Source organism: Macrobrachium nipponense, chromosome 21, assembly GCF_015104395.2.
Source record: "Macrobrachium nipponense isolate FS-2020 chromosome 21, ASM1510439v2, whole genome shotgun sequence".
Classification (NCBI taxonomy): Eukaryota; Metazoa; Arthropoda; class Malacostraca; order Decapoda; family Palaemonidae; genus Macrobrachium; species Macrobrachium nipponense.
In genome coordinates, this window is record NC_087212.1 from 52,066,417 (window position 1) to 52,082,340 (window position 15,924).

Genomic DNA, 15,924 nt, shown 5'->3' on the forward strand with positions numbered 1-15,924 from the left:
TTTTCTCCGAAAGGAATGTAGCTCCAAGAAAAAACCAGCACACTGTTCACGTCTAGAGTCATTTTGTTGCTGAAAATGGATGATACCCCTAATCAAAACATTTCCATAAAATTAGCAAGAACATATGTTTCTGTATATGTATATGAATATCGAAATTAAGTCCGTTGATCACACCGTGAACAAATACAGAACAACTATTCATATATTGACTCGAACTCGCTCGCTGTAGTTGAGAAAACACCTGTGGAAGACTTTAAGCTTATATCCTTTGTAACCATTATATATATATATATATATATATATATATATATATATATAATGCGTTCATATTGTGTGTACATATGCTGAAATTCCTGTATCACATACATACACATACATGTTTGTGTATACAACATACGGGCTTTCGATGATTTAAGGGACGACCTATCATGGTTTCATGTGACATATTCCTTTAACACCCCATTTTTCTGAAAACGAGCCTGTAATGGCCAGACTTTGTGGCTGTCTTTGTTGATTTATAGACAATTGATAAACAAACGGCCTAATAGACAGTGTTTTGTTTATAAACGGTTACTGTTCAGTACTGAAGGTTATTTGTTATAGGTTCAATATTTGTATTTCATATCATTTGTCGGTGTTGGAAAGAAAGAGGTTCATGCATATTATTGTATATTTTTGTACTTTAGTTTTTGGAAAATAAGCAAATGCCTATTAGTGTATATTTCTTATTGCTTCTGTTTGTTTGAAAGACAAAAACAGTCGACGAATTGAGATCCGAAGTAAAGAAAAAATTATATCTATCTATAATAAAGTTAATTTCCAGTCCTCACATGAAGCAGGGAAGATGTCAAATTCGTAGATGAATACATGCAATGTATGTTGTAAATAAAAAATTTTAGGTATACTTTTGCTCTGACCAAAAAAATTATTTTCATTATGTTTGTTTATTATTATTATTATTATTATTATTTTATTATTATTATTATTATTATTTTTTTTTTTTTTTTTTTTTTTTTTTTTTTTTTTTTTTTTTTTGTTTTTTTTTTTTTTTTTTTTTTTTTTTTTTTTTTTTTTTTTTTTTTTTGCTCTATCACAGTCCTTCAATTCGACTGGGTGGTATTTATAGTATGGGGTTCCGGGTTGCATCCTGCCTCCTTAGGATCCATCACTTTTCTTACTATGCGCCGTTTCTAGGATCACACTCTTCTGCATGAGTCCTGGAGCTACTTCAGCCTCTAGTTTTTCTAGATTTCTTTTCAGGGATCTTGGGATCGTGCCTAGTGCTCCTATGATGGTTACAATTTCCACCGGCATATCCCATATCCTTCTTATTTCTATTTTCAGATCTTGATACTTATCCATTTTTTTTCCCTCTCTTTCTCTTCAACTCTGGTGTCCCATGGTATTGCGATATCAATGAGTGATACTTTCTTCTTGACTTTGTCAATCAACGTCACGTCTGGTCTATTTGCACGTATCACCCTATCTGTTCTGATACATAGTCCCAGAGGGATCTTTGCCTGATCGTTTTCTATCACTCCCTCAGGTTGGTGCTCGTACCACTTATTACTGCAAGGTAGCTGAGTTTCTTGCACAGGCTCCAGTGGAGGGCTTTTTGCCATTGAATCATGCCTCTTTTTGTACTGGTTCTGTGCAAGTGCCGGGCATTTCGCTTGCTATGTGGTTTATGGTTTCATTTTTCGTATTGCACTTCCTACATATGGGAGAGATGTTATTTCCGTCTATCGTTCTTTGGACATATCTGGTTCTTAGGGCCTGATCTTGTGCCGCTGTTATCATTCCTTCAGTTTCCTCCTTTAGCTCTCCCCTCTGTAGTCATTGCCATGTGTCATCGTGGCTAGTTTCTTTAGTTTGTACTTTTTATTAGTCCTTCTTCCCCATGCACTCTTTAGCCACTCGTCTTCACTTGTTTTCAGGTATTGCCCGAGTGCTCTGTTCTCGATGTTGACACAGTCCTCTATACTTAGTAGTCCTCTCCCTCCTTCCTTTCGTGTTATGTATAGTCTGTCCGTATTTGCTCTTGGGTGTAGTGCTTTGTGTATTGCCATATGTTTCCTGGTTTTCTGATCTATGCTGCAGAGTTCTGCCTTCGTCCATTCCACTATTCCTGCGCTGTATCTGATTACTGGCACTGCCCATGTGTTTATGGCTTTTATCATATTTCCGGCGTTGAGTTTTGACTTGAGTATCGCTTGAGTCTGTATATATTCTTTCCTGATCGTGTCCTTCATCTCTTGTTGTTTCATATCCCCTCCTTCCATTATTCCCAGGTATTTGTATCCAGTCCCATCTATGTGTTTGATGTTGCTCCCATCTGGTAGCTTTATCCCTTCAGTTCTCGTTACTTTGCCTTCTTGTATGTTAAACTAAACGCATTTTTCTATTCCAAACTCCATCCTGTATGACCCCCCCCAGATACAATCCTTGCAGTCTGGATTAGGGTATCTATTTCCTTGATGCTCTTACCATACAGCTTGATGTCGTCCATGAACATCAGATGGTTGATTCTGTTGCCTCTTTTCTTGAGTTGGTACCCGGCATCCATCTTCTGTAGTACTTTTGTCATGGGAATCATGGCTACTACGAAGAGTAGTGGGGACAGTGAGTCGCCGTGGAAGATCCCTCTCCTGATATTAACCTCTGCTAGTCTTATTCCAGAGCTTGTAAGTATTGTATTCCAGTTGCGCATTGTATTTTTTAGGAAGCTGATGGTGTTTTCCTCTGCCCCATATATTTTCAGGCATTCTATTAGCCATGTGTGTGGTATCATGTTGAAGGCTTTCTTTATAGTCTATCCATGCCATGCTTAGGTTGGTTTTCCTTCTCCTACTGTTCTTCATTACCATTTTGTCTATCAGGAGCTGGTCTTTTGTGCCCCTACACTTCCTTCTGCAGCCTTTCTGTTGGTGGGGGATGGTGTTTGTCTCCTCTAGGTAATTGTATAGCCTTTCACTGATGATACCTGTTAGTAACTTCTACATTATTGGTAGGCAGGTGATAGGCTGTAGTTACTGGCTATATTTCCCTTACTCTTGTCTTTTGTACTTAGGATGTTCTTCCTGTGGTCATCCATTTGGGTGCATGGTGATTTGAGATACAATGCTGGAGTTGTTCTGCTATTCGTGGGTGTAGGGCCTTGAAGTTTTTGAGATTATTATTATTATTATTATTATTATTATTATTATTATATGTAACTAGGAACATATTTAATTATATAAAATTTGGTGTTCCAGACAGAAATAAAGCAAAAGTCACTGGCTTATACAACAGTTGCCGAGCTTAATTACTAGTTTATTCACACGCAAATTAGTATGAAACTATGTGCAATTGACTCCTATGCATATGTAGCTCAATTCTTTTGTGTTGTTCCGTAATCCTTTATGAATTCCCCTCTTTTGATTAAAAGTGTTCGTTTTTACCTAAACTAGTTATTCATGTCCATGTTTTTTTTCACTCTAGTATATGGTATCTTTATCCCATCTACGCTTTTCTCTTTGCAAAGTCAGGTCTCATGTATGTAAGTCAGTTCCCTTGTATTTAGTACCTCAGTCGTAGCTTTCAAGAGATAGCCTGTTTATTTTTCCCAGCAGTGAACGCACTTTGTGGACATAATAGAAGTTACGGTCGGTCGTTTCTGCCGTATTCTGTCTCCTAACTGACTGCATAAGTTTTATGGTTTTTTTCTCTTGTAGATTGAACCCATGTCTATTGTATTTTTTTTTTTCTTTTTTGAGGTTGGGGGATAAATGTTCCCTCTTATATAATGATATTGTGTTTCTTGGTACTGAAATCCTATTTCCATTCATATTTAACAGAAAAAGAATGGTGTATGTCACTAATAATTCTAGTCTTTGAAGATATATCAGTTCGAATATAAATATTTGTAATACCATTTTGGGAATTATTCGAGCATATCCCTGGGTTGCACGGAGACTTTCTCTCTCTCTCTCTCTCTCTCTCTCTCTCTCTCTCTCTCTCTCTCTCTCTCTCTCTCGACCTCGCTTGGTAAAAATCGACTCTCGGAGGTTTTTCAGCTGATGGAGAAATTCCTGGGCCGTGAAAGAATAAAACCGACACTGTTAGACGCTGATTACTACACTTGTCTCTCCTAACACAAAAAATGCCTCGAATTCTTATCGTTATCTTTTGCCACTCGCGTCTCGGAGAAAACAACGAGATTATTTTTGGGGGCCACAACGTACACAAAATTCAGGGTCTTGCAAAAGAGATCTTGAGAGAATGGAGATCTTGCCAAATGAGTCTTTTGGAGAGAGTATGAGCTGTCTTAAGTGTGTTTTTGCTTATATCCTGTGACTTTTGATTTTGTCGAGCTGTTTGTCTTCCTCAAGTGTAGCCTTGCTTTGTGATGCAGAAGTACTTATCTTATACATTGGTTCAGTAAAGAAGTATATTTCTGTTGTATAATGTAGAATCGCAGTTTTGCTATCTAAGGAATTCATTTGACTTCCGTACAATGAGACTTTCTGCTGCGCTTAACAGTTTTGGATTTTTGGTATCACATTCTTCGAAATACTGCGTTCACGAACATTCGAATTCCCAGATCACTACCCTCTTCTGGTGTGGGGATCTCTCTCTCTCTCTCTCTCTCCTCTCTCTCTCTCTCTCTCTCTCTCTGTTTTATTTGACCACCAGTTCTAATCTCCTTTACCTAGAAATGTACATTTTCCCGATATTTATGTTCGCCCAGTTTTATGTTTACTATTCCGTTCTTACTTCTTCGTATCATTTTCGACTCATTAGCCACCTGATGATGTGGGTGCGTTGGCTGCTTACCAGTTCGTTAGTCTGTGAAAGCGCTCGTGTTTTCCCGAGATTATGGCGTGTATATATTTGTATCTGAAACCATGGAGGTATTGATGCCGTATTTTTAGTTCGGTTCTGCCTTTTGGCTAACAACTCGCTGGGATATGACTATTCTTTTTATTCAGCTTTCCATTTTTATAATTCTGAGATTAGAATCTGGTATGCATGCATATGCCTAGGATTTATTTCTGGTATTTCATACAACTCCTTTTACTAGATGGTTTCTTGCTTCCTAATTCACATTTAAGGTAAGCACTTTGTGAAGGATAGAGTTTTCAACTGAATAAGTCCTAAATCTCCGAGATGTCTTCCTCTTGATCCGTGATATTTTTTATGATCTGCAAGGAGCGTTATTGTTGTTGGGTCCTTCACCTCTACGTTGAGTATTTTAGGTAAGATATATCGCTGTACCTTGTGTCACATTTTGAAATGCGGGGCTTGGGGGAAGGAAGGACATGGCGATGGGAGAAAGAGGTGGACCGAAAAGAAAGATAAGAGAGTGAGATAGAAAAAAAAAAAGCAGCGGGGGGGAAAGAATCTCTTAAAGTGGTCTTTGTTCTTCGCTCTTGATGACGTCGTCAGAGGATATCTTGGAGTATAGTAACGTCATCCTCTTGCTGCTTTCGGGATGATATTTAAGGACGGACAAAAATGCGAGGAGGAAGCTCTCATAAGGCGGAGTTTAATGAAGATGGAACAGACAGATAAGCAATAACGGGAGAGTTTGGAGAGGAGGAGAAGGAAGGTGGAGTATGAGGGGAAGCGTGCTGTTGAAGTAAATGTTTCTCTACATGCTTTACCACTTAGGGAGAAAGGCTCTCCTCAGCGGGGTGGCATCCGGCAGTAAGTGGCATGCACACTTACAGCAGCCGAATGGCTGGGGAAATGATGATGGCGATGATGATGATGATGATGATGATGATGATGATGATGTGGGGAGAGGTATGTATATGGAAAGATAGGAAGGAGTTAATGGAGAAGGGAGAGTAGATGATGAGATAGAGCAAGAGAAGAGAGTAAGAAATAACAAACGGCAATAACTGATAGAGCAGGATGCTCTTTTCATGAGATGGATGAGGTCCATAAAGGTCCAACTAGAGATTTTTCGGAGGATGTCGGTTGAGAATCCCGGTGGGATAATCAGACTAAAGGGTGAACCAGAAACTGAGTGCTTGGAAGGATTTATAGGGAGTATCAATAAATCAAATATACTGTGTGTGGGAAAAATGCTATACATTTTGGATTACTAAATGCACGAATGTGTCTAAACCATTTTCAGATTCCTTAGCTCTAGCACATATTTAGTCTATCATAAGAAAGAAACTATCCTGTCATAGATATATAATGGAATTATTTAGGAATTTTTTTGACCACTGAATTATTGCATATAAAAGATAGGATTTTTGAGAAGGAGAATAACATAGACCACCCATGACTTAATTATTTAAAAGTATTTATTTACAAAGTGATGACTATGGTGCTGTTTGAGAGTTCAATACTATTGTGCCTTGTGTACACCGCTTAATTCTCGCGAAAAATGCTCTGTGAACATTGCATCAATACGCTTTTTTTTTAACGGGTGGCAGAATCAGTATAACTCAGTCTGTTGCAAAATGTCAACTTTCTTAGCTACTGTCTGAGTGAAGGGAACTAACTTTTATCGCACTTAGTTTCTATCGATACTCATCGCACTAAGTCTTGGTGTCGCTGACATTTACGAGGCAATAGTTTTGTTACCCTCAAAGCTCCATTCTTGCTATATATACTGCTAAGACAAGAGGACCTCCCCAAAAGAACTTCTTTCACACTGTTTTGTAATATTAGAATGATTCAATTGTTTTAAATAAATCTTTTCATGTTCAGAGTGATCTATCTTTTAATTTTTCAACGGCAATTATGTTTGTTAGCTACAAATATAAAAGTTTAAAAGTTTGAGCCTGTCTTTCTTTCACTATCCCTTTTTCTCTCCAGCACACAACTTTATGTATCCTGTAAAAAGAAATTGCACTCTTAAAGTATTAGTTTACTGCGGTAAAGAATTTCAGTTGGAATGCACTGTAATTTCCATTTTTGGTTTTTACAGAAATGAATTTAAAAATTAATTTTGTAATCCCCTGTTATTTAACACTACGCGTAGCTGTATTTTGGTTTAACTGATAGCTTCTGCTTTAACAAATATTTTAACTATTTCTGAATGCGAACTTCCAAGCGCTTTTTATTCATAAATTCCCATTGAAACTTGATTGTGTCCGTATGTTTGTGCATTGAAAGATAATCCACGCTCGGATTAAATGACATTAATGGATTTTTTCATGTTGGGATATTGCGTTCTATACTCTTGATTTTTATTTATTTATTTTTTTTTTGTCCCATAACTTTTCATTTTAGTGTTGGGCAAGAATTTTCGTTTGCTGACTCCTGAATGGCTTTCAAAAGACAGGAGTAACTGAAACAAAAGAGTTAAAGCTCACATGAATAATTCCTTGTGCAGACCCCACTCCGTGTATGCCTACGGCCGTTTTGTCGTATTCAAACTTGAGGACATTGCGACAAACCCTTGTTAAGCCACATTTCTTTTGCGTACCCATTCAGAACAGCCGTTTTATCACGTTTCTGTGAAATACATCATCAAAACTCTTATATTTCACATTGAGGAAATAAGAATACCTCAATAAATGTGCCGTACCTTAGAAAAGACGACTTTCGAGGGTTAGTAGGAAGGTTCTTCTTTTTTATCACTTTTCTAGTTTGTTGAAACGAGAGTCAGGATTGTTTTTTATTCCATTGTCTGTTGACTGACGAAGTTTTCTTAGTTTTGCATTGTTGTCTGAAATCCAAAACCTTTTGTAAAGGGATTTTTTTTTTTTTACGACAAAAGTCCAACCGATGATTTTGGGAATAGAATTTTCTTATCTTTTTTGTTTTATTTAGGAAATCCAGGTAATTCTATACATGCATAATCTTTTTATGACTCGTGGAATCGTATATTATATGATATGCATACACATGTATATTATATAAATGCATATAGATAAAGGGAAAAGCCACGAATGAAAGTGAAATAATGGAGTGCTGCGAGGCCTTTCGACTCAATGTCCTTTACTTAGCAGACTGACAATTATATGAAGATAAGTTTACAAAGAAAGGTCGGATAAATAACAGATTGGGATTATATAGGAAAATATGTGCTTAGAATCTAAAGCACCTGGAGAATTAGTAACCTTCCCGAAACGGGTACAGTTGATTAAGTGCAACTGCTCAGAAGCAAGTACAAGACAATTAAGAGATCATACAGTGCAGTGGCTAACCACACAAAAATGTCCTTTTTGGCAAACAATAAAATCTTATTTCGCAAGGTAAACTCATTCACAAAAAATATATTAAACATACATATACAAAGAAAGTATCAATAAGATAACTAATTTGTATTTAAGTCTGCGATTTTATCTTTAAGATCATTCTAAACATGTTATTTATACAAGGGTCCAAATAATAAAAACCAGGACCATAATGTTAAAATTACAATTGTAAGTTCTACAATGACGGATTCTAAGAGGTTTCGTGACAAGGCATTTTTTGATCTTGCAGTTACTGAACTGCCGTTCCAGTTTATTCTGTGGTCGTTTTCTCTTAAATGAATGAATATTGCATTGGATGTTTGCCCAGTTTTGACAGAATACTTAGTTCTGGTTTGTATTGTCTGGCCTCTTGTATAAGTAACATGTTTAAGAATGATCATAATGATAGAATCACGGACTTAATTGCAAATTAGTTACCTTATAGATTATTTGTAGATGTACGTATGTGTAATATATTTTTTGTGAATAAGTTTACCTTGCGAAATAATGTTTTATTGTTTACGAAAATGAAATTTTTGTGTGGTCAGTCACTGCCCTGTATAAACTCTTGATTGTTTTGTCCCTACTTCTGAGCAGTTGGACTTAATCGTTTGTAAACCTCATAAATTGTACCCCTGTTTTGGTAGGGTTACTAATTCTCCAGGTGTGTTGGATTCTAGACACTTATTTTCCTGTATAATCCCTATGTGTCATATATACGACCTTTCTTTGTAAAGTTATCTTGCATATGTGTGTCATTCTGGTAAGTAAATGAGACTGAGTCGAAAGGTCTTGCAGAGCACTCCATTGTTTCACTTTCCTTCATGGCTTTCCCTTTAGTTATATATTCATCACCTTCCAAATTTTCGTGATTCATTCATACACATACATGTATACACACACACACACACATATATATATATATATATATATATATGTGTGTGTGTATATATATATATATATATATATATTGTGTGTGTATATATATATATATGTGTATATATATATATATATATATATATATATATATCATATATATATATGTATACATATATATATATATATATATATATATATATATATATATATATATATATATATATATATTATATAATCATTATATAAGCCCATGCACCCTTCCTCCATCCTGTGGTAGGTTCCTTGGTTTTTGCTAACCTTCCGATGTTTTGGTAAGTAGTTGTTGGCAGGTTTTTTTTTCTGAGGATGAATTGAGTAGGCACTGAGTACACAGATACGTCTCGTGATTGACAAACTTTTGGGTTATTGCACATTTCACATCAACGGTTTTAAATTTAGAATTAATAATAATACATATTTAGAATTGTACATATTTAGAATTAAATTTGGAATTAATAATACATATTTACATGGAAAATTAAGTGGGTTGTCGTTAATTGCCATATCCTGAGACATACCATTTTCATTATGCATGGGAAGCATCCAATTTTCTTATTTTTTTTTAGATTAAACATGGTTAAAATAAAATAAAGGAAATTTTATCCAGTTGCAATTTGGTCCATATATTTAACTCCTCATAAGTAAATCTTGGTTTGCTCAAAGAGGCGATTCATAGATATTAAAGGTCAGATAAGAATTTTACTTTGCCCATATTAGCCGCACGAAATTGAAACTTCATTATGTGACATACCCATTCCTTCAGGAAGACTTATGTAAGAAGATGGGTCTAGGTCATACCTGTAGGCTAGAAGTCAGATACGACTTTATTCATGACCATAACTTTTTTTTTTATAGTATATTCTACTAATTTAACCGATGTATAGATTGAGGTGAAGATCATTCTTTCAGTTCTAAGGTCTCCTAAACTGTTGAGGATTACAATATATAGACTTCACATTTGGCATGCATAACTCAATTGTTTTACTAATAAGACGAGTAGGAATTTCACTTTGCTGACTAATTTTAAATTATGCAAGAAAGTTTGTATTTCTCAAGCACTTTACAGTAAATAAGCCTATGTTCAAAGTGAGGTAAAAGTCATTCTAAGAGGACAAGGTCAAATTGGAATTAACCTTGTTCATAACTTTATATGGGATAGCCCATTCATCTTAACCAGCGTCCAGAGTGAAGGCGAGGTCAGTTTCATTTATACAGGTCAAAGTCCTAGTAGGAATAAACCTTGGCCATAACCATGTACTCTAATAGGACTATTTTGTATTAGGGAATCTAGTAATGAAATTGATGCAAATAGTGTGGTCAGGGTTATATGTATGCATTTAACTTTGATCGTAATGTTTCAGCTAGCGAGAAAGAGAGACTGCAATGTGCATGCATAATTCGGAATGATGCCGATTGGCAGAATGAGATCAGGTTCATATTTTTAAGTGAAAGATCAGATAAGAATTTGAAATATCTTATAACAATTCTTACCCATTTTATAGTCCTTTAAAAAAAGAAAAAGTTTTCTTTAACTTTTCCTTCAAGAGTGCTTCATATTAAAAGTTATTTAGTATAATATTTATCAATACACATGTATATATATATATATATATATATATATATATATATATATATATATATTATATATATGTGTGTGTGTGTGTGTGTGTGTGTGTGTGTGTATGTATGTGTGTATGTGTATTCATGTATGTATATTCTCAAATATTGCTTTTTTACTCTCACCTTTTGTGGAGTAAAAACCTCTGGCACCACGGACTATATTTATATACGTATGTGACACCTGTACTTGATTTTTTTTTTTCGAAACGTCAGCGGGTTTTCAGAAGTCATTTACGTCGATACTTGGATATAAATTGATAGAAATTTAAATGAAACTACTAAGGAAATTCTCTCTCTCTCTCTCTCTCTCTCTCTCTCTCTCTCTCTCTCTCTCTCTCTCTCTCTCTCTCTCTCTCTCTCATACACACACTAATGAAGCTTTCTCTTAATCTGTTCCGGCTTTGGTATTCTCATTTTCACATATATTTTCAATGCCTCATTTTTATTTATTTTTTTTTTTCACATCACCCGCTCAGTATTCAGACCATTCCCAATTTGCTGTTTGTTGAGCGTGTGTGTGTGTTCTACATCTGCTCACGGCAGCTAGAAAAGTTCCTGATAAATATCAACAGGCATGGTAGTTTTTCCTCGACTTTATTGTTTTAACTTCACGTTCGCACCAGGTGAGGAACCTCACCTCTTCAGTTGGATCAGCTGTGCGCGTTCGTAGAGGGGAATGATAAATGCAAGCAGGGACCTGCATTCCATGCAGGTCACGCAGAAGATCAGCTGCATCGGTAAAAGAAAATCGTTGAAGAGCAAAGGGCTCGTCAGCTTGCAAAAGTGGAAATGTTGAAATTCCAAAATGTTTAATCCGGGGGTTAATTTTTTGGAAACGTGTGACACATTTGGGTCATTGGATTACAAAATATCGAACAGGATCGATGTTTTCCTTTGACTTATTTTGTAAGCTTGTATCTGAATGAAAACTGTATTACTTGAAACTTTTTATTTAGTTATTAGATCATAGCATATATATATATATAAATATATAATTATATATATATATTATATATATATATATATATATATATATATATATATATATATACTATATATATATATATATACATGTGTGTGTGTTTGTTTCCATGTCTAATATATATATATATATATATATAGAATCTCCAGTCAGCAATATCACAGTATTTCAGAGGGTTTCGTGATACATCTTAGTAGACATAAAGTTTATTTTAGAAACGTTTCGCACACAAAAAGCACGGTGCATCATCAGTCTGTAGAGAGAGATAAAAACAATTACATTATAAAAGGAACTCACAATAAATACTAAAAATAATACATCATTAAAATACCGTAAAAGTTAAAAGTTAAAGATTTTAAAACTAGGCAAAAGAACCAAGAGAGAGAGAACTAAGAACAACCAACCATCCATGGTAGAGACAGAGAAGGAATGGCAAACTTTGGCGTTCCAAACAAAACGACAGCTATGCCAGATACAAAGGTGAAGCCGTAGAGTTACTGTTTAATGAAGGAACAAGCCTTTTAATGAGTAAGGACTCTAAGGTAGTTAAGTGCTCTGGGTCCCTCGTATAACCAATAATGGAGAAGTGCTGTTTCAAGACTTCTATTTTACATATTGCTGCATGATTTTTAATATTTGAGAATTCTGGTTGCTTAATTCTCTGACCTGTACGAAAACTGTAACCCATGTGACTGCAATATCTCACCTGCAGTAACCTACGTGTTGATCCAACGTAAGAGCCCGGACATCCAGGGCATGTGAATTTGTAAACAACGTTCGATCTCATGAAGGCCTGCAGGCGATCTTTAAAGTTAAAAAATGAGCCTATTCTGCATGGATTGTTAGAAATAAGTTTGAGTTGAAGGCATGGAATTTCCTGTTCTATGATTTGCGTGAGTCTGCGTGAAAACTTGGTATCAAAAACATATGGGATGGATGCAAAAAAAAACCAGCTTTTTTGAACATCAACAGAAAATTGGCTATAGGTGGCTGGAGAAATTTGGTTTTAATACTACGTTAAATGATTTTGAGAACTACACTTTAGGGATAAGAATTTCTCTGAAAAGGAAAAAAAAGTTTAATAAAAATTCTATTTCATATGAAAAATGGACCAGTTTAGAAGAGTATTTCAATGCTCTATGCACTAGGGTGTAAATAGTGTTTAATTTAAAAGTTTTTTGACAAGAACTGTAATAGTTGTTGGCTAGTCCTGTATATGTCTTTTTCTATAAAACGCTGTGGAGAATTCAGAGTTAATTCTTGTACATTACATCTAAGAATGGTAAACTGTCATTGCTCTCCGTTTCCATCGTGAACTGAATATTTGAGTGTCGTTCATTAATGTATTGTAAAAACTGTGCACATTGCCATGGATATTTAAAAAGAGCAAAAGTGTCATCAACATATCTTCTGTAATAAGCTGGTTTAACAGAAGAGTCACATTGATCTAAAAATTTAGTTTCCAAGTCCGACATAAAAAAGTTAGCAAATATAGGACCTAAAGGTGATCCCATGGCAACTCCATCGACCTGCGAATAGAGTTGCTGGTTAAAAAACAAACATAGAATCTTGCACAGCAAGTTCCAGAAAATGTTTAAAAGTAGACCTATTAAAACCGTAAAACAGAGTGTCGTTATGATAAAAATCCTATTTAAAATGATATCTATAGTTTCATTCAATGGCACATTAGTAAAAAGAGATTCGACGTCATAGCTAACCATAAAATATTCCCACCATCTTGGTTGACAATTTGTTGTTGAAATTCGTATCCATTCTTTAAAGTATATTCGTTTTAAACACTAAAATCAGAGAGCAGGCTGGCTAAAAATTTAGAAATAGAGAAGGATGGGCTATTATATGCGGCCATAATGGGTCTAACAGGAGTATTAGGTTTATGAATTTTGGTAAACCGTAAAGGATACTAAAGGAGGAACCAGTAACAAATAGTTTTTGATAAGTAATATCATTTATGATGTTGTCTTTTTTTATTTTTCTTAGAAATCTATTAATTCTGTCCTCTCTTTTATATATATCGAGAAAGTTAGGTTCACCATGAGATTGAAATTTTGTAGTGTCAGATAAAATGTTTTGCATTTTTCAATATAATCATTTTTGTTAAGAAAATAACTACGCCTTTACCCTTATCAGGTTTGCAGATACTATGGTCTTCACGTTTTTCAGGTTCAAGAGTGTAATTAAGTCATTTTTTCTAAAGAAGGGTGTCCAAGTTGTTTTTTGATTAGCATATGTTTTCTGTATCAATGCTGACATTTTCTGTTGCAAATTACCCATATTCTTAACAACATCAGTTTAACAAGTCTTTGAAACAGCACTTCAAATAAACTTTATGTCTACTAAAGATGTATCACGAAACCCTCTGAAATACTATATATATGTATATATATATATATATATATATATATATATATATATATATATATATATATATATATATATAAATAATTATCAAATCACCGTGATTCATATAATCATTCGAGCTACAAAAAATGTCCTTTTAATAAAATCTATTCGCTCTAACCTGGGAATTGATATATTTCATATATGTACCAAAGGGGAATTTTTAGTTGATAATAATTTCGTCCCCTCATGGGATCGAACCACCGTCCAACGGACAGGAACGAATTCAGGACCGACAGTGACGTTGCCGATTCTCAAATATTGCGTTTTTACTCTCACCTTTTGTTATATGAAAACCTCTGGCACCACGGACCATAATATCAATTCCGAGGTAGAGCGAACTAAATATTAAAGAACTTTTAACTCACCAATGACGCTTTTATTTCGTAATCATATTGTAAATGAAAAAAATTCAAAAATACTACGCAGGAAAACGAAGAATGTAACCGAGGAAAGAGAATTCTTTGAATATAGTCTCATTTGAATTCCTCAGGCTTCTTGGTTCACGGTCAGGTTTGGCACCCAAAATGTCACCTCCTGATCCTCTTCCATTTTCAAAGGTTTCTTTGAAATCAGGATTTCTCTCCTCTCTATCAGTATCCACCTATTGTGCTTTAGACACCATATGTAATATATATATATATATATATATATATATATATATATATATATTATATATATATATATATATATATATATATATATATATATATATATAAAATGTAAATCCCTTTTATGAAGACCCCAGAATTTAAAGGAATAAAATTGTAGTCAATAATCACCAGTCATAAAATAATAGTTATCCACAGCTCTTCATTTTTTCACTCTGCGACTTCGGGTGGATGGTTGCTACCCTGGCACCGTGGAACACATGAGATGTGATACACAACTTCTTGTGTTCTAGTTCTGCAAATTAAGGATGCACTGTAATTTTCGATCGATCTAAACATGCTCAATGTCCATGTTGAGTTGCATAACGCAGAGAGGTTAAGTAACTTCACACTGTTACGAGTTAGCAATATAAATGAACACTACTGGAAGCAAGTCACAAATGTTTCTTCACTTCACTTATTCTCTGAAGGTGATGCAATGGAGAATTTGAGTTATATGAAAGGGGATAGTAAAAAAGGAACGAAAAGAATTGTGCGTCGCTACAAATTTCAAAACCATACTTACTTTTTGTTGTTGTTGTTGTTGTTGTTGACAATCGGAGTCTTGAGAGTAGAGAACCGGGCACGGGGTGATGAACTTAGGGGGGGAGAGAAGTCTTGACCCTGGACAGTAAGATAGGGTGGGTGTGAACGAGAAATCACCCCGGTGTAATCAGAACTGAGTCTGTATTGGAAATGAAGCTCACTCAATTCTCCAGCTGCCTCCCTTCTCTGCTTCCTTTGTCTTTTGTTTTTGTTCCATCTTTGGCGACGGCTTTCTTATGGTGTTGACAATTGCCTGGAAATGAAATTTGAGCGACAGCACAAGGTGTGGAAAAGATGACAACGTAGGCAAATCTGCCGTATCGAATTTTTAATGACTAAGGGAGTGGTAGGCACGGCTTCCGTAGGCCGTCTTGGGTGGTCTTTCTTTCACAAAAAGTAAAAAAAAAAAAAAAAAAAAAAAAAAAAAAAAAAAAAAAAAAAAAATAAAAAAAAAAAAAAAAAAAAAAAAAAAAAAAAAAAAAAAAAAAATTTATTACGGGCTGGTCGGTGGGCACGAGCCCGTGCTGACACAAGGTCAGCTTAATAAAAAAAAAAATATTGTACCTATATTTCTGTAAGATTTTCTTAAACTGGGGGCTTCAATGTA

At 34.9% G+C, this 15,924-nt stretch overlaps 1 protein-coding gene across 1 annotated transcript in view; it reads left to right on the forward strand.

Moving 5' to 3' along the window:
* LOC135198034 (uncharacterized) overlaps positions 1-15,924 on the forward strand; it is a 560,205-nt gene that overhangs the window by 267,830 nt on the left and 276,451 nt on the right. The window lies entirely within an intron of this gene.